Source organism: Vulpes lagopus, chromosome 23 (genome assembly GCF_018345385.1).
Source record: "Vulpes lagopus strain Blue_001 chromosome 23, ASM1834538v1, whole genome shotgun sequence".
Taxonomy (NCBI): domain Eukaryota; kingdom Metazoa; phylum Chordata; class Mammalia; order Carnivora; family Canidae; genus Vulpes; species Vulpes lagopus.
Window position 1 is genome coordinate 13,193,230 of NC_054846.1, and position 19,980 is coordinate 13,213,209.

At 45.6% G+C, this 19,980-nt stretch overlaps 1 protein-coding gene across 7 annotated transcripts in view; it reads right to left on the bottom strand.

The window, feature by feature from the left end:
- Positions 1-19,980, bottom strand: part of TRIM2 (tripartite motif containing 2) — a 177,856-nt gene that overhangs the window by 85,872 nt on the left and 72,004 nt on the right. Inside the window, exon 1 of one of the 7 annotated variants that reach the window (XM_041738035.1) lies at positions 13,659-13,710. The exons of 5 other annotated variants lie outside the window; for them this stretch is intronic. The gene's annotated coding sequence lies outside the window, so the exon portion shown is untranslated. Of the gene's footprint in view, positions 1-13,658; positions 13,711-19,980 lie in introns of those variants that run through there. One more of the 7 variants, XM_041738036.1, reaches the window with a different exon arrangement.

Here is a 19,980-nt window from a genome sequence, read left to right on the forward strand (position 1 = left end):
GGTTGAACGTCTGCCTTTGGCTCAGGTCGTAATCCTGAGGTCCTGGGATCAAGTCCCACATCAGGCTCCCCATAGGGAGCCTGCTTCTCCCCCTCTGCCTAGGTCTCTGCCTCTCTCTTAAAAATTAAAAAAAAATTTTTTTTAAAAAGAGAAAGAAAACATGGATCAACAAGTGTTCTGGAATTGTTGTGTGGTAGCATTTGAGAGGGTTTCCAAGGTTGTGAGACTGTGACAGGTGAAGATCAAAGGGGGAACAGTAGGCAGTTAAGATGTTAGGTGTTTCCAAGCAGAAAGAGCCAGCATGGGTAGGTACAAAGGAGTGAAAACAGCCTAGTTTTGCTTAAGATACAAGATATGGGGAAAATAGAAGGAATGACTGGAACACTACATAGAAGCCATCTTGTAGGATCCCTGGGTGGCTCAGCGGTTTGGCGCCTGCCTTTGGCCCAGGGCACAATCCTGGAGTCCTGGGATCGAGTCCCGCATCAGGCTCCCGGCATGGAGACTGCTTCTCCCTCTGCCTGTGTCTCTGCCTCTCTCTCTCTCTCTCTCTCTGCTGTGTCTATCATAAATCAATCAATCAATCTTTAAAAAAAAAAAAAAAAAGAAGCCATCTTGTAAATGGCCCTAACTGCCAGTGTTAGTAGAGTGCACTGACAGCAAAATTTGAGAAGCACAGGTGAGTGACACAACTCTACTTTAAGAGAACTAATTTGGTTGCAATTAACAGGATGAGTTTCTTGAAAGAGAGAAAACAGGGACACCAGTAAGAAAGTAATTACAAGAGTTTGCTCATCCATCCATTCATTAATGAAACATTTATTATTCATCATGTACTGTATGTCAGGCACCTGCATGCACAGAGGGAGCTTGGTATGAACAAGGTATACCAGGAGACTCAGGAGTCCCCTCAGGAGACTTAGAATCCAGGGGGAAAGAACGTATCACTGTTCAGGCAGCCAGGTACTCTGACAGAGGTTAAGACTACCCTGGGAGCCCAGGGGGTTGTGAAGAGTCCCCAAGGAGGTGACCCTTGGATTAAACCTTAAGGGACAGGTAGAGGTTGGTCAAGGGAAGAAGAGAGGGAAGAACAGTCAGGAGAAACAACTCAGCTCTTTGACAACCTGACACATTCAGATCCAGAGGAAGTAAGCTGAGCCTTTATTAAAATTAAAAATAAGTATTATAAATAAAACAACAGTCACAACCATTTATTTATTATGTGCCAGACACTGTTCTTTACACATGGTCATTCATTTAAAAGGCATTGTTATTCCCATTTTACAGATCTTTCAACTGCTTCAGAAAGTCACTTCTCGGAATCACATGGCTATTAACTATTGATTAGGGGATTCAAACTTAAGTTTCTCTGACCTGAACATCAATCTTGAGCTAAGAAGCCCAAGTAAGAGTCAGCCACACAATGAAAGGTGGAGCAAGCGTTGCAAGTGTATGTATCAGCAGAGGAAGACCAAGAGGAGAGTGTGCAGTACTAGGCTGGGGGCAAGAGGAGAGGCAGGCAGAGGCCAGGCCATGGTGGGCCTTCCTTTGTAAACTGAAAGTGTGAACTTTAACCTGAAAGCTATGAGAGCCACTGAAGACTTAGAAACATGAAAGACTGGAAAGGAAGGACACACTTCAGCTGAGGTGTGGTGAACAGGGCAAGACTGGGAGCAGAATTTCACTACATCGAGTGTTCAAGGATGATGACCCAGGCTTAGAATTCTTTTACTAGAAGCATTAGTAAGATGATGCTCAGACAACCTAGGTGGTGGGTGAATGGCAACACCCTCCAGAGACAAGTGAATTCAGGAGGAGCAGCTGGGGGATCTGCATGCTTGGAGGCAGGGCGGAGAGGGGGGTGGTGAGGACTGGAGAAAGAAGGTGGGGAGGAGCTGAGTTCAAGTTTGGATATGTTGAGTTGGAAAGGACTGGGGGACCACCACGTGGAGATGTCAAACGGGCTGCTAGGTTCACAGTTCCAGGCTCAGAAGAAAGGTCTAGGTAGGAAACAAATATTTGAACTGGAGATTAAGGCAGGAAAAGAGATCATAACACTAAGCACTGACCACTAACCAGGGGCAGTCCATAACACTTTTTGCATTTTCTCTTACTCTTTCAACAACCATATGAAATGATACTGTTTTTACCCCCACTTTACAGACTATGTATCTAACTAAGCCAGCAGGACATTCAGGATCCTGCCTAAGGCCACACTATTGGTAGAGGACCCATACACTTCCACACCTGAATTTCTCAAATGTTTGTGCCTGTGATCCACAGTAGAGACCTACTTTATGTTGCAGTTCAGTACAGATACATACACTTCACTGAAACATAAGTTGCGTGAGGTCACACTTAGCCCTCTGCTGTGTCTTACTCTATTTCACTTTTTAAGTAGGCTGGTTGTAGCCCACAGTTTGATTCCCAATGCACTCTTCAAACCCACGCTTTGAGGACTGCTGTGCAACACTCTCCTGACTCCCACCCCGCTCGGGTGATGGCAGTGGGACAGCCAACAAGAGGCGATGGAAGTGACATCACAGATGCTAGGAGGGAAATTTACTTCAGGGCGATTTTAAGTTAAAAGCACAACAAGATGAGAAGCGAATCCCTCCCACCAAATCATGCCTGGAGGACACGTCTGTGGAAGCTGGCTCTTCAGCAGTGAGGCACTTACAGGGACCAAAGCCATTTCTGCTGCCAAGTTTTTCCACTGTATGGAATAGGAAAGGATGCAGATGCCCTTAACTTTGGAGAATCTGGAAGTATCGGTTCTAAAATTGCTACAGTATTAGTAGGATTTGGGCACTCAGCCCAAAGAAAAGCAGCCATGCGTCTGCCCTCCACTTTGATGTAATTCCTGCAGATAGTAATTGCAATAGGAAATAATACCGCCAAGGCAGAAGTTATGGAATATGACATTTACCATCTTGCTCAGCAGGAGATGGTTTTGTTGGCAGGACTCAAGGAATTTGCCCCCCAATGTATCATAGACTTTGAAGGCACACATTCCTCCTTCCTTCCACTTCAGAGGAAGAGGGGAAATATTCCTTCTCACTGGAATTAACCCCTTTTGGGGCCCATCCGCCTCCTCACCACCTCCAGGGCCTCACTCCCTCGGTGAACCCTTCCTTTCCTCTTGAGCACCATCACTTTCTCCTTGAGCACAGCTCCCCTCCCCTCTGGCTCCAAACACACATGCGTTTCCTCTGATAAGGCCCCCAACACGAAGGAATAATGAGGGTGACATAACTGTTCTCTGTCTTGGTGGTGGTGCTGGTTACACGTACTGGGGATTATCGAAGCTCCCAGAATTGAACACCAGACGGGGTGACGCCACCATACACAAACCGTATCTCAAAAACACAACTGCAAAATCAAAGCCCCCGACCCTTTCCTTGATCCTGCCACCCCACGAAGGCCATCCTCTCCCTCCCTTCCTCTCCCTGACACGGGCTCCTATGAGCTAAACCCAAAGTCTTCCCCGCGTGGGTCCTGAGCCAGTTCCTTGGTGTTCTCCTCCCACCTTCCTGTGGCTCCCGGCACTGACACTTCCACACAGAACTCTCTTTCTCTTCAGCTTTGGAGGCAGAGAGCTTGACAGTTTCTCCTCTGCCTCCTTAAATGCTGCTTTGACTCACCTAATCCTCTAAATCTGGGAATCTGCCAAGATACCAAGCCCACCAATTTCTCTAAATCCTCTCCCTCAGAGATCTCCCCACTCCCAAGGTCCAAAGGACTGCTTGAATGCACCTGACTCCCCAAGTCCATGTCTAGAGAGATGAGGACACATGGTTCGGATGGCCAGTGACCCCCGTGGACGTCTCCACTGGGCTCTGTCCCCCCTCACGTGCTACCTTTGCCAGCTGCCCTCAACGGTGCAGACGACCTCATCACTGGTCCTTCTCCCAGGCCAGAAGCCCTGGAGACACCACCCAGTCTTCTGGGTCATCAAGACCGAAGGGGACAGAGAGCTCTGTGAACCATCACGTTCTAGACTTAATAATGTATTAGCACTGGGACTATTTCAATCTTTTCAACTCTTCCTTTATTTTTTAAAGTTTTTTAAAAGATTTTATTTATTCACGAGAGAAAGACAGAGGCAGAAAGAGACACAGGCAGAGGGAGAAGCAGGCTCCCTGTGGGGAGCCTGATGTGGGACTAGATCCCAGGACCCTGGGATCATGCCCTGAGCCAAAGGCAGATGCTCAACCACTGAGCCACCCAGGTGTCCCTCAGCTCTTCCTCTAAAATGTCTGCAGATGTTACCTAATTTCTTTCCCATCCTCCACTCCCAGCCCACGCTCCCTCCCTTCCCTGCGGTGTGTTTTGCATTCTGTGGTCAGTGCATCTTTACTGAAACAACCTTTCTCCCTCTTACTCTGCAGCTCAATACTCTTTAAAGGCTCCTGTTGTGGGCTGAATCTATCTCCCCGAAAAAGATATGCTGAAGATCCCAGTATCTGAGAATGTGCCCTTATTTGGAAATAGATCTTCATAGAGGTAATCGATTAAAATGAGGTCATTAGGGGTGCCTGGGTGGTTCAGTTGGGTAAGCGTCTGCCTTCAGCTCAGGTTATGATCTCAGCGTCATGAGGTCAAGCCCTGCATTGGGCTCCCTGCTCAGTGGGGAGTCTGCTTCTCCTTCTCCCTCTCCTTCAGTGCTCTCCCTTTCTCTCTCAAATAAATTTTAAAAATGTTTAAAATGAGGTCATTAGAGTGGGTCCTAATACAGTATGACTGGTGTCCTTATAAAAAGGGGGGACTGGACACCGAGACATGCATACAAGGAAGATGATGTGAAGACGCAAGGAGAACACCCCCAAGGCATGCCTGAGGCCACCAGAAGTTGGGAGAGAGCTGTAACAGATTCTCTCTCCCTCACAGCCCTCAGAAAGAACCGACCCTGCTCACACACTGCAGCACCCAAATATCCGTTCACACTTCTCTGTCTGGCACTAAAGATCCTCTTTGGTGTGGCCCCATCGTTATTTTCCAACACGGCCCTACCCAGACCCTCTGGTCAGTCCCTCCTGCAATCAGATGTGTCTCCCTGCCAACCCCCACCTGGACAGTGGCTCTGTACCCTTGCTTGGGGTGTTCCCAGCCTACCACGCCGCACCCACTTCTCTTCCATCTAAATCTTGACAGTCTTTAAGCTCTAACTTTCATCCCTCTTCCTCAGTTTACTGTCCCTACTTTCTTGGCTTATGTTTTTCTCTCTTTTCTCTGAATCGTCATTGTACTTCTCGTCTATATCATATAAACTGACACACACTTGATTATGTCTTGTTTATATAGCTCCCTGATGGTTTTTTGTGTGGTATTCTCAGGTTTACAGTTAAATGTTTGGTGACTATTCTCTATTGGAAACCACTTTTCCAAACACTTTCCTAGATTTGTTTCCTTTTTTTTTCTTTTTTTTGGTTTTTTTGCTTTTTAGATTTGTTTCCTTGATAAAACATCCTTTCATCTAGAGCTGTCCACAATTTTTGTATTATTTTATCATATGTCATCCAATCAAATTTTACTGAGCATTTTGGTTTAGTGAGAGAAGGATGTCACAGGTGTGAGTCCTACTTCCTCCTTTACTGGAAAAGTCACTGGACTGCTTAGAGTCTTAATTTCCTCATTTCTAAAATGTTATCTTGCAGAGTTGTTGTAAAGGTAAGGTGGAATAATTTATGTGAAGGTGATTTTTATTTTTAAATCTTTTTTTTTAATTTGTATTTATTTATGATAGTCACAGAGAGAGAAGCAGGCTCCATGCACCAGGAGCCAGACGTGGGATTCGATCCCGGGTCTCCAGGATTGCGCCCTGGGCCAAAGGCAGGCGCTAAACCGCTGCGCCACCCAGGGATCCCTGAAGGTGATTTTTAAAAGGTAAAGATGTGCTCAAACATGGGATTAAACCATTATTATCATCCCAGTGCCAATTTAGCTCAGCTAGTTAACTAGTATATGCTGATGAAACCATGCACTTGAGCCAAGCCAGCTGGGTCTTCTAGATTCATGCCACAGGGACCAATAATTTTCACATCTAATACAGAGTGAGAGGAGGGATGGAGAAAGCTGCAAAGCACATCCTGGTGGGTCAGCAGGGTTATCTTCATAAATAAAAGAGAGACAGCATACAGTCACCTCAGTCTACCTGAGGCATGCAGGATCCCAGGCTTTTGGAAAAAATAACAGGCCCTGACATAATCAGCTCTGGTGCAATAAATCCACAAAATAATACATTATGTCTAATTGAAGAGTTTATTTAATGTTTTGTTTTGTTTGGTAATTGTGTTCTACCAGTTTTAAGGCTGAAAATTAATCAAGAATTGCTACATCTGCCTGCAATACAAAAAGCAAGTCAATCTGTCAATTTAGAATTCCAATATGGTTCATCCCATGAGCATATTGAAACAGGGAAGAGCCAAACCTTCACTCCAATTTCCTATGAAGATGAGCTTTAGTAGTATACAGACTCCATGTGTTTGGCTAGTATTCACATCCTAAAACCACCAAATCTTCCCTACAAAATCAGCCATATGAATTTAGACTTGTTTTTTAACTTAAATGTTTCTATTTTAAAGGGGTTCCATTAACTTTTTTCTTTTCTTCAGGTTTGGTATTTGTTTCACAAATTTTACACATGGGCCAAGGATTTCAAGTGAATCAAGTGATCGCTCTTAAGTTGTAGACGCCAAATACAGCATGCATATTAAAAACATGCGTATTATAGCAGAGATGATGTGTAAAATCCAGAGAGAGCTGGGTCCTGGATCTCTAGGGACTGGAAAATAGATCTAGGACACAAGCTGGAGGTCTGAGTGTCTCCACCTGGTCTGCTGGTAAACCCCTGATCCCTTCCCTGACCACCCATCAACAGATACTAGAGGAATGGCTGAATAATGAAGATTGAAGACTAACCCAGTCACAGGTAGCTCTGGGAGCACTTTGATGGGTGCTTTTATCCAAGGGACTTGGGGAAGAGAAAACAGCTTAGGAAAAAAAAAAAAAGGCTAGGAAAAGAAATTCAGTTCCATCTAGATTTAGTTCTAGCATGGAGCATCCTGTGTGGAATAAGCCCCAAACATGCCAAGAATATTTTGTACTGCATTACAAATGAAAACCAGCTCCCATGCAGATGGAATTAAGAATTTCATAACCCAGTAAATCTGCCTTCCTCCTAGTACAGAAACTGCTTTAACTATTCAAATCAAATTCTTAATGATTTCCCATTCTTGATATGTAAAGGCTCTTTAGGAAGTAGGATGAATTTGATCTCTAACAGGAGCTTATTAAAAATTCAGAACCTTTGTTTAAGCAAAACAATGTATGTGGACTGCAAGTAAAATCCTTGTCAAGGAAATCTCTGAGAAATCTGGTTTTTTTCTTTCAATGAAATTGTGTTTAAAATGAATAAAACATTTGTTCTTCTGTGGGATCTGTAGCTAAAGTGGAAATACTGGAGTAAACATCACCAGAAAAGGGGCACACTGAATATGAACAGGACCCCCACACCCTTCATTCCCACCTGTTCCCTTCCCAGTCTTCTAAATTTTTTCATGTGGTTTTGGTATGTGGTTTGGCAGCTTTGTATGGGTTTTAGCCTTTGGGGAGTTATTTTGTACTTAAGGTTTCTGGATTGAGACGTTTAGAGAGGAAAGGGATGAAGGACGCTCCAAGGGTAATTGCTACTTAATAGTCCACAATAGGGAGACACAGGATCAACAGTGCAGTTAGCCTCTGCTCATCCTTCCTCTAGGCAAATGGCACCTGTCACATCACCTTATCATGCAACACGACCGTGTAGCTTCCATCTGACCTGGGGCAAAACAAAAGATTTCCTACTTAAAGCTCATTTGTTGTAGAATGTGTGGCCCATCAGACTGATGAAGTATTGCTTCTCTAAAATGGAAAGAGCTTTGTAAGAAAAGAATTCTTTTTAATGGTACCAGGAATCTGGAGACCACATTCCAGAACTACTAAATTGGGTTTGGGCCAGTGGCTTCATTACGGGCTGAGATTTAGAAGAAAAAGGCCCCTAATTTTTGCCATTTGTTTTCTGCAGCAATCAAGACACAAACATCCTGCTCATTCAAGTACCTTTTGATACACTTTCCTTGGGTGGCCTCTGATCGGCCACACTAAATAAGAGGGTATCCAAGAAATGCTAACATTTCTTAAGAGGTTCCCTTTTATAATCTCCTTTGACTCAAATGGCAATTATTTTGCCTTTCCTAACAGATCCAATGCGTGGAGTAAGCGAGGGAAACTCTGAACATATGCTGACCGATAAAGGGGAGCCAGCTGGCCCAGTGCTGCAGGGAGATAATTCACTCGCCAACACTGAGGAGATTACTATGCCCCGAGGTAGCCTGTGCTGTTGTGAAGGCCAACTGTACCACTGATTTTGAATTACAAAAAAAACCTTCCAGTTATAAGATAATTAAGTCACAGAGATGAAAAGTACAGCAAAAAAAAAAAAAAAAGGGGGGGGTGGTATCAGACTGACCCCCAGGCTCCCCTCTTTTTGAAGATCCTGCAAGTTCCTGCCTCTTTGTCCTCCTCCACCCAACTCCTCATGCTTCTAGTTCACTAGTTTAATTCCCAGCAGAATGAAAAGTAAGTTAGACTGCCAGCTTACAAAGACATGCACCCTCCCATCGCAACCAGTACCGGAGGACAGGCAGGCAGGCTAACAAGATGCAAATCCCATTCCATGTGGCGAATTGCCCTGTTTTATTCCTATGCAAAGGCCCAGAAAACTCATTCTTATATGCAGTTTTATAATCTCGCTTTGACACCACTGTCGAATGTGTAACACTAATTTAAATAAATCACATGTGGTTAGCAAACGAGACGGTCTTTGTTTAGTCTGAGAGGTTATTTTCATGATTAAAGAGACCTGATCTCATGTCCTTAGGCGAGGTTCAAGTATATCTATCATTTACCCTCCAGGCATGCCCGTATTGAGGTTCATTTTAGTGCTAGCCTGCTCCCTGGTGAACTGTTTGGTGGCTAGGGAAGAAACATTATAGGGACAGAGAGGCCTGCATCGAATAGTAGTCTTGGAATACACAGCAAGTGTCATTTCACCCAGGTTGTGTTGAAAAAGGCAAGAACATAACTTTCTCTGCCAACAGAAGCAAATCTCACGTCCAGGGGCCATCGTGATTCCCTCAGGAAGTGGCTATAGCTGGACTATAGAAGAGGGTCCTCCCAAGCCTTAGACCTCTTTCTAAGAGGAAAGTCAATGAACAGTGGGAAGGAGGATGCACACTAATGTCTAACATTACCCCAAGGCTGGAAATTTCTTCCAAGGCATATGCTCACCTTTCACTAGATTATACTTTTCCGATCATAGAGTGGGGGTCTTGAAACATAATATTTGCCTAATTATCCTGCTAGCAGACAGCCTGGGCTTGAAAACATCTTTCCTTTCTTCTAATTGGACAGAATAATCTGAAACAAAAATGAGTCTAGTCCTTCACATTTTTGGTCTTATGTCAGACCTCTTTTTGGGAGTCATAATTGAAAGACTTTCGCTTTTGTTTACTTCCTGGTCCTCCAAGTCATCACCCTTGAAGGCCTAATGAGAGTCCTAAAATGCTAGTCCTTACCCTACTGGGAGATAAGCAGGTCAGCAAGACTTTATTCTCTCTTGATATGCTGGTTTAAATCAGTGATTATCTTTAAACAAAACATCCCTCAAACAGCTGACCTTCTAAAACTTAGAAATCAGGGGCAACTGGATGGCTCAGCGGTTAAGCGTCTGTCTTCAGCTCAGATCATGATTCTAGGGTCCTGGGATCGAGTTCCGCCTCCTGTTCCCTACAGGAAGCCTGCTCTCTCTGCCTATGTCTCTGTGTGTCTCTCATGAATAAATAAAATCTTTTTTAAAAATAAATCTTAGAAATCATTTACAATAAGGATATAGTGATTTAAAAGGCTAATCACCTTCCAGGATTCCAACCACCTCCAGCACATTTCTGCAAACTGCTCTGGTTCCAAAAGTCTGCACTTCTTAGGTTGCCTCATGTTTTACTGCAGTTAAGGCAGAAGCAAACCTGTATCCACAGTTTCCGTTTGAGCACTTCTAAAGTGTCCTAAGTTAATAAAAATGCTGACAATGTTTTTGTTTGACTCAAGGACACATCCTAATCTTCCAGGCCAGCCCTTCTGCCCAAATAAATTTCATCCAGACATCCAGTATGTTAAGAAAAAGAATGTAGTGAAAATTCTAGGGAGGGGATATTTCTGTTCAAGGATTAAAATGAGATTCACAGGCAGGATATGCAAAAACGATAGTTGTACACAGGAAAGAATTAACATTTGTATGACAAAACATTTGCCCACGAAATCTGTTTCTGAGGCCGAATTTCCACTAAATTCTCAAAAAACACATAAAAGCTGAGTGGCTAGTACACAGTGGCTCAGTCACTAGATTTCCTCTCCTTCATTTCCCCTCTACTTGCTTATCTCAAAAGTTGCACTTGTCAGTTCTTCTAAGACCAAATTCTATCCATATCAAAGACCTACTATTCTCTTCCAAGGAAAATAATGAACTAAACTCATAGACTTGCAGGGGCTTATTTAGACCTTCCAACCAGCAGGTCAGTCTCAGGGTCTAATATATAAAGGGCACAAAAAATAATGTTGGTAATAGTATAATAGTACCTCAGCCTTGACTCAAGGCCTTTTTTTTTTTAAGGTTTTATTTATTTTGAGAAAGAGAAAGAGCATGAGTGGAGGCAAAGGGAGAGAGAGAGAATCTCAAGCAGACTCCCCACTGAGTACGGAGCCCATCACGGGGCTCTATCTCATGACCCAGAGACCATGACCTGAGCCTAAACCAAGACCCCAATGTTTAACTGACCGAGCCACCCAGTTGCCCCTTAACTCAAGGCTTTTAAGGTAACAGTCTTAAAGAGGTTTCTCAGACATCCAGGAATCTATTTTCTCACAAAACCCATAAAAAAAACTCATTGTTCTTACCCACATCATTAGCACCAGCATCAAAAACATCTTGCCGGTACCTGCCAGCATAAACCTTTAGAGCCTGAACAAATCAAACTAAAAGTTGTCTTTGGGGAATTTATAATCCTAGATGGTAAGAACCATGCAGTGTTATTTTTAGTGGAGTGGTGAGAGGAAAAAGTGCTGATAATGCTATCTCCCTAGGATTTCAGGATAGCATTTTCAAAGGTTCCTCGGGCATTACTGTATTACTGGATTGACTTATCTCCACTGAACAGGCAAATTCTCACCAAGCAGCACTCGGAGTAGTAAATTATAGCTGCTCTGAAAAGGCCAAACAGATCACTCCTGAGCCCCAAGGTAAATATCCAGCTCTTTCTAGAGTAGTCGGTGGACAAAAATTCAAAGAACAGAATTCAACCTAAGGAAGGGCAGACCAAAGAAAAGGTCAGAGTCTATGCTGTTACTTCTCAGGAAGACTCCTGACCCCATTTATATTCAGTGTCCTATGAGAAGTTCCATCCACTTGTGTTCCAATACGAAGCAGAAATAACAAGCTGACCAGACAATCAGGAAACCACGCGAGACAACATTAAAATGATAATGCAAGAAAAACAATTCCAGATGTAGATGCCATGTTTACTTTTGAAAGATATGGTCGAATTTCCAACCGCGGATTTGATAGACCTAGGATTTTCCAGGAAAGTAAAGACAGGATCTGGGGAAATCTGAGAGTACTGATAAGGAACACTGTCACCTAAACAAATCTTGACACTGAAATGTAATAATATTGTAGATTCCATGATCCAAAAGAGAATCGTAGTATTTATCTAAAAGGAATGGTGTAGAAAAGGGTAGAAAGAAAAGAGCAGCGAGAAGAATGTGCATTTATGAAGCTGAGTGAGGAGGTGTGGGGTTAACCCTGTACCTAGCCCAGAATATAAGTGAATTACCTCACCGGGAAGACACTTCATTAATGTATGTGGCCTTGCCCAACTCAACCAAATCCATATTTACCTTAAGGGAGGAGGAAGGCAAAGGTTTTTTTTGTTTTGTTTTGTCTTGATTTGGTCCTTAATTGTTAAATGTCCCTCATTTTGCACAGGAAGGAAACATAATGTGCGTCATAAAGAACTCAATCAAATTCTTTGCCTCCTGATCCTGGAGACCCGGGATCGAGTCCCACGTTGGGCTTGCTGCGTGGAGCCTGCTTTTCCTTTTGCCTGTGTCTCTGCCTCTCTCTCTCTCTCTGCGTCTCTCAGGAATAAATAAACTCTTAAAAAAAAAAAACAAATTCTTTGCATCATTGGTTAAGGTTGTGAAGTCAAAGGTGTTCTGAATCATTCCTGCTCTTTTTTTCTTTCAACTGAAGGGCAGGTACTACATCTGCCAAGGATGAAATCAAGTGGAAATCTGAAACTAGAGGTTAAGTAGGGCCGGGAGGTAGTGACCCAGGGCACCGTCCTTCCATCCCTGGGTAAGGAACCTGGCAGTACAAGTTGTCATGCATCAATCCCATAACCACATTCACAAAATATCGATGAAAAAAAAACAATCTTCATTTTTATAGGCTAAAAATTGTCCCGTGAAAAAAAGCATTAGTGTACATAGTCCACAGGAATAACAATTTCCCTAAGGGCTCACCTAATCTTTGGGTGTCTGAAACTCTCAGGACTTTAAAACAAACTACGTAAAAAGCATTTGAATCTGAAGCTGTTTCTGTGTGTCTGAAACTCTCAGGACTTTAAAACAAACTACGTAAAAAGCATTTGAATCTGAAGCTGTTTCTGTGTCATAATTTAAGGCCGATGATTTCCCGGGGAAGCAGAGGGGTAAAAATGCTACCAGTTGCTCGATGGGGTTGGATTACAGGTGGGAACAAATCCGGGTCTCCTAGAATGCTCTGGAGCTGACAGGCGTTGCATGCGAGGAACCTTTCTCCCCGCCCCACTCCCCGGCGGCGGCAGTTTCCAACGCGGGGCCTGCATTTTCAAAATACAGGACACATGCATCAAGAAAGAGCCCTGCAAACCTTCAAGCATCCACAGCTCCCTCCTCTCATAAACTAGAAGCGCAGCGTGAGCTGGAGCAGCACGGAAGCTAACAGGAAGGAAATCTATCCGAGCAGTCAGTTTTGCAAAACGACCAAAGCTTAAGAGAGAGGGAGAGAGGAAACGCATTAAAAAAAAAAAAAAAAAAAATGCGGGGATCCCGGGTGGCTCGGCGGTTTAGCGCCGCCTCCGGCCCAGGGCCTGGTCCTGGGGACCCGGGGTCGAGTCCCGCGTCGGGCTCCCCGCGTGGAGCCTGCTTCTCCCTCTGCCTGGGTCTCGGCCTCTGTGTCTCTCTCTATCAGGAATAAATGAATAACATCTTTTAAAAAATGATTCAAGTTCCTGCTTTTAAGACTGCAGCATATCCACCTTCTCCTCCGTGCAAAATGACGTTAACAGCTTTACGGCGAAGCTGCGCAGAGATGCAGGCGCGGCAGGGCCCCCCGCATCCCCCCCAGGGCCGGGGCCGCACAGCCCGGGCCACAGCGCCCGCAGCCGCAGGATCCGGAAGCGGGTCGGCCACACCGCAGCCCGCGGGACCGGGCCCAGGGCGGAGGGCGGAGGGCGGAGGGCTCCGGGGGCGCCGGCCCGGCCCCCGCCCGGCCCCCGCCGGCCCCCGCCGCGCTCACTCACCGCCCGCGGGCTCCGCCTCCCGCCGGCTCCAGCTCCGGCTCCGGCTCCGGCCCGCGCTCCGCCTCCCGCTCCCGCTCCCGCCGGCTCCGGCTCCGGCTCCGGCTCCGGCCCGCGCTCCGCCTCCCGCTCCCGCTCCCGCCGGCTCCGGCTCCGGCTCCGGCTCCGGCTCCCCCGCGGGCCGGGCAGCTCCGCCACCCGGGGGCGCGCCCTGGGGCTGCTTCACCGGCCGCTGCGCTCCGCGGGCCGGGCCGCCGGGGCTCCGCCGGGGCGCGGGGCAAGCTGCCCGGGGGCTGGGTCCCGCGGGCCCCGAGCGCGGCGTGCGCGGCTCCCGGGGGCTCCCCGGCGGCTCACGTCCATCCTGCGCTGCGGCGCCGGGCGGAGGGACACCTGCGCCCCATTCGCCGCGAGGCGGCGGCTAATCCCGGTGACGTGGCGCCGGCCTGGCGGCCCCGCGCCCGCCCCGCAGCTAATCCGCGCCGAGAGCCGAGACGGCGCGCGGGTCGGCCGGGCCCGGGGAGCTTTCGCAGGGCGACGGCTGAAGGCTCCGTGCCCGGCCTGGGGGCGGGGCCAGCGGCAGCCCGGGCGGGGGGGGGGGGGCGGGTCCCTCCTGCAGACGCGCCCTCCCGGCCCGGCCTGTACGTCCGGCTGCAGGCTCTGCCCCTGGGGCACCGGCTCTGGCCTGACAATCGCGAGTCCTGAGTGTGGCACAGGGAGCCACCTCTGCGTCTGCTTTAGTAAGTTCAGTAAGTTGACACTGAGTCAGCTGCGACACAGCCCAGAAAGTACTGCCTCTTGGGGACTGATTGTTTATTCTGCAAAATAGGTTGGGGTAGGAAGTCTGCCCCCCCCAACCCTCCAACTCCCCACCCCCGACTTCCTTGCTTCCTTCTAGAAACATACAGGAGTGCCTCCCATGTGCCAGGCACTGGGCTGAGAATGGAAAGCTGCGAAAAGCCTGCAGTCTCTCCTCTAAAGTGCCTTACTATTGGGGGGCCGCCTGGGCTGAGCGGAGGAGACCAACAGTGTCATTGCACGGAGAAATTGCTATGATGGAGGGTATGCCCAGAGGGTCAGGGGGACACAGAAGCAGATTTTCCATCATGCTGGAAATCAAGGAAGGCTTCCCACAGGAGGCTGCATCTGAGTTCTGGGGACTGAGCAGGCAACAGGCCGAATGAGGACACAGAGGCAGGGGGAAGATCTGAACTCCTGTACCACTGCAGGAAGCCGGTGAGAGCAACAGAGGTGAGAGATGGAGTTATGCAGGACCCACCACAAAGGTCTCATCTGCTGAGCTCTGGAAGTTGGAAGCTCTGGGAACCCTTGTGTTTCAGACATATATATATGGAAGGAAGATGGCATAGGAAGGGGGTGGAGGTGGGCTGGGGTGGATGGGAAAGACTCCAAAGATGGGAGAGGTGAAACCTTTAGGATGTCATGCCTGGGAACAAGGAGGGGAGCAGAGCTGTAGGCTATCACCCAGGATCTGACACACACGTGTACCAGGGTGGACCGAGAGCACCATCTGTCAAGGCAGAGAAATGAAGGAGGAGGAGCAAGTGGGACCAGAGAAATGATGACTTGACTTTAGACAAGTTGAGTTTATGGCTTTTGTAGGATATCCAAATGCAAAGATCCCAGCAGGCAAGACAGCCACATGGATCTGTAAGGTATTTGGGATGTTATGGCCTAGCAATACAAATTAGACAGTTGTCCACCTAGAAGTAGAAGGCAAATGGGGCGCCTGGGTGGCTCAGTGGGTTAAGTGTCTGCTTTTGGCTCAGGTCATGATCTCAGGGTCCTGGGATTGAGCCCAGCATTGGGCTTCCTGCTCAGTGGGGAGCCTGCTTCTCCTTTTCCGCCTGCTCGTGCTCCCTCTCTCAAATAAATAAAATCAGAAAGGAAGAAAGGAAGGAAGGAAGGAAAGAAAGAAGAAAAGAAAGAAAGAAGAAGAAAGAAAAGAAAGAAGAAAGAAAGAAAGAAAGAAAGAAAGAAAGAAAGAAAGAAAGAAAGAAAGAAAAGAAAGAAAAGAAAGACTAAATATAGGAGTAGAAAACAACTCACTTCTTTTGCTAGGGCTGCCATAAAAAAAGTGCCACAAACTGAGTGGCTTCCACAACAAAAATGTATTGTCTCAGGCTTCTGCGGGCTAGATATCCAAGGTCAGTGCGTCAACCGGACCATGCTCCCTCTGACGGTGCCAGGAAAGGATCTGTTCCAGGACTCTCTCCTCACTTCTGGTAGTTCCTTGGCTTGTGGCATCATAACTCCAGTCTTCACCACTACTCTCCCTGGGTGAGGGTGTCCACATTCCCCCTTTATAAGGACACCAGTCATATTGGATTAGGGGCACACCCTACTCCAGTGTAATCTCATTTTAACTAATTACATCTGTCCTTATTTTCATTTCCTATTTGGAAATTACCTTAGGTAACGTGAGTAGTGACCATTATGACTCCAAAGTCCGAATTTCAGGGGGACACAATTTGACCCATAGCATTCACACAATTTGGACTGAGCTCTTCAGAGAAGGACAAAACATGTTGGCAAGGAGAAACATCAGCTTTAAGTGGGCAAAGAGAGCAGCTCCGGACAGAAACTGAGAAAAAACTGATTAGAAAGTACAAGAGGGGTGACCCACACAGGGAAGAAACATGTTTTAAAAAGGAGAGGTTAACATTGCCAAATGCCCCTTTTTTTTTTTTTTTTTTTTTTTTTTTTTTTTATGAAAGACACAATGAGAGAGAGAAAGAGGCAGAGACACAGGCTGAGGGAGAAGCAGGCTGCCTGCAAGGAGCCTGCCATGGGACTCGATCCCGGATCTGGGGATCACGCTCGGGGCCAAAGGCAGATGCTCAACCGCTGAGCCACCCAGGTGTCCCTGCCAAATGCTTTAAAAGCCAGGAAAGATAAAGCTGGAAATTGCCTATTGCCTTTGGGTTGTTGCAGACATAGGACCAGACTAATAAATAGATGAGCTTCAAAGAGTCCACTTAACTCCAACATTTTATGACTTTAAAGCCATTGCCCAGGCAAAGGCATTGAGAGGCATATAAGTGGGTATTTGTTTGAATCTTGCCTCCCCCACCACAGCCTGCCTTTCAGCCTCCCTTGCAGGTAAGGCTTGAAACTGTGATGTGGACTCTGGCAATCGGATGGATAGACGTTAGGCTTCAGCTGGATGAAGGCAGGAGGAGACAACAGGCCCTGCTTGTAGAACCTGGCACAGAGATACGGACCCTAAGGACCAACAGGGGTGAAGGTCCACCAGAGGGTCTGTGATGGCCATGTTCAGAGGAGCAGAACTAGGGCTCATTCTGGAACTTTCTGGTGGTATAATTTAGGCATTACTCTCAGCTGAGTAGCCTCTGAACCTGATTCTCTAGATTTCTTGGAGATTCTGAGCCACTTAATATTGTTTTTTTTCTTAATATAATAGTTTTATTTAGATAAAATCCACACACTATGAAATTCATCTACTTAAGTGTACAATTCAGTGGTTTTTAGTATATTCACAAAGTTGTGCAACCGTCACCACTATCTAATTCCAGATTATTTATATCACCCCAAAAGAAATCTCATACACACTAGTGGTCCCTCCCCATTCCCCCCTCATCTCAGCCCCTGGCGACCACTAATCCACTTTCTATCTTTAAGGATTTGCTTATTCTGGATATTTTATACACATGGAATCATATAATTTGTGGCCTTTTGTTTTTGGCTTCTTTCACTTAGCAATTTTTTTCCAAGGGTTTTCCATATTGCAACATGCATGTACTAGCACTACATTCCTTTTTATTGGCAAATAATATTCCATTGTGTGAATACACCACATTTTGTTTATCCATTCATCAGTTGATGGATATCGGTTGTTTCCACTCCTTGGCTGGTATGAATAAGGCTGCTACGAACATGTAAGTACAATTTTTTGTTTGGACATGTATTTTCAATTCTCTTGGATATACCAAGGAGTTGAGTTGCTGGATCATATGGTAATTCTGTTTAAAATTTTGAGGAACTATCAGACTATTTTCCGAATCAGTTACATCATTTTACATTACCACTAGCAATTTATGAAGGTTCTGATTTCATACTGGGTGTGAAGTGGTATTCACTGTGGTTTAGATTTGCATTTCCCTAATGATTAATAATGTTGAGTATCTTTTCAGGTGCTTATCTGCCATTTGCATATCTTCTTTGAAGAAATGTCCACTGAAATCTTTTGCACATTCTATTTTATTTTAAAGATTTATTTATTAGAGAGAGAGAGTGTGCATGAATGGGGAGGAACAGAGAGAGAGAGAGAGAGAGGCAGACTCCCTGCTGAGTGTGGAGCCTGACTTGGAGCTTGATCCCAAGATCCTGAGATCATGATCTCCGTTGAAATCAGGAGTGGGATGCGCAACTGACCGAACCACTGAAGTGCCCCAGAAATATTCTGCACATTTATTTTTAAAAAGAACTTTCTAAAATTGTAGTTAAATATACATAACATAGAATTTGCATTTTTAACCATTTTTATGTGTGCAGTTCGGTGACATTAAGTAATTCACATTGTTGTGCAACCATCCTTGTTTCTCCATTTTTATTGTCCTTTATTTTTTTATTTATTTTTTTAAGATTTATTTATTTATTTATTCATGATAGACATAGAGAGAAAGAGAGAGGCAGAGACACAAGCAGAGGGAGAAGCAGGCTCCGTGCAGGGAGCCGGACATGGGACTCGATCCCGGGACTCCAGAATCACGCCCTGGGCTAAAGGCAGGTGCTAAATCACTGAGCCACCCAGGGATCCCCTTTAATTGTCCTTTAAAGTTGAACTTTTATATTCTGGACACAAGCCTCTTGTCAGATATATGATTTGAAAATATTTTTTCTTATTCTGTAGGTTGCCCTTTCACTTTCTTGAAGATGTTCATATATATATATATATATTTTAAAGATTTTATTTATTTATTCATGAGAGACACACAGAGAGAGAGGCAGAGACACAGGCAGAGAGAGAGAAGCAGGCTCCTTGCAGGGAGCCCGACATGGGACTCCATTCCACGTCTCCAGGATCATGCCCTGGGCCAAAGGTGGCGCTAAACTGCTTAGCCACCCGGGCTGCCCTGTTCTTTTTTTTTTTTTTTTAAATAAATTCCTTCTGTGGTCAAACTACCTAGAGTAGTTTCTATTATCAGTAACTAAGGATGCTGGCAGATGCACTGAGTTCTATTAAATACAATCCTTTACTATTTTATTTTCTAGAACAATACGTCTCATTTACATCTTCTATCCAATATTGCCTTAGAATTTGAGTTTCTTTTTCTAGAGCTTTTCTCATTTTTAAAAAGATGTATTTATTTATTTGAGGGGGGACGGGCTGAGGGAGAAGGAGAGAGAATCTAAAGGAGACCTTGTGCTGAGGACAGAGCACGATGTGGGGAGCCCTCTCATGACCCTGAGATCACGGCCTGACCTGAAACTAAGAGTCAGATGCTCAACCAACTCTGCCATCCAGGTGCCCAGAGCTTTTCTTATTTGATCTGAATTCCATTCACCCACATCTTACATTTTGGGGCACAGTCCCAACGTATCAGTGGCCACCACCAACACAATTACAGCTGCCAGCAGCCCTCCCAACTATTCCCACCTCTATCCAGTCCTGACCCAGAACCTTGGAAGTCAAATGCAATGTCCTCCTTTCTCTCCAGACCCCTCCCACTCCACCCCTCCCTTCCCTCTGTTAAACTGCCATCACCATGCGGGCTCTTAGGAATGAGATCAGTGTCCTATTTAACCTTTACACCATCCACGGTGCCCAGGACAAGGTTTTGCAAAAACCTAGAGCATAATGTGTTAAATTGAACTGAATCTTGTAATTTATTTCCTTATTTTTTAAATTCTAAAACATCTATATAATCTTTGATTCTAAACTCTTCTCTTAATGGCCACGTTTGGAGGACTGAGGCCTAAAATTGGATGCAGGATGAATCTATGGTGTTCAATTTATGACAGGAAGAATGGAATTTTTTTGGGAATTAATCTCTAGGAGTTTGTGAAATGGTGAAAAATGGTAAAGCTTCACAGAAAGCTCTCAGGACCCAGAGAGAAGCAAAGATTATTACTTGGAGGTATCATGAGTCTAAAGTAAACACATTTCCTGGCAGATTTTCCTGGTGGATTAGGCTTTATAACTGCCACTGCTCAGTGCTTTGAGTCAACTTAGTTTTTGTAGGGTCTCTTATCCCATCCCCTTGCCCCTGAACCAGTTCAGCAACCTTAAACTCTTCAGATTAGGTGCTAACTGAAAAGCACCTATTTGAAATAGCTGGAAAGC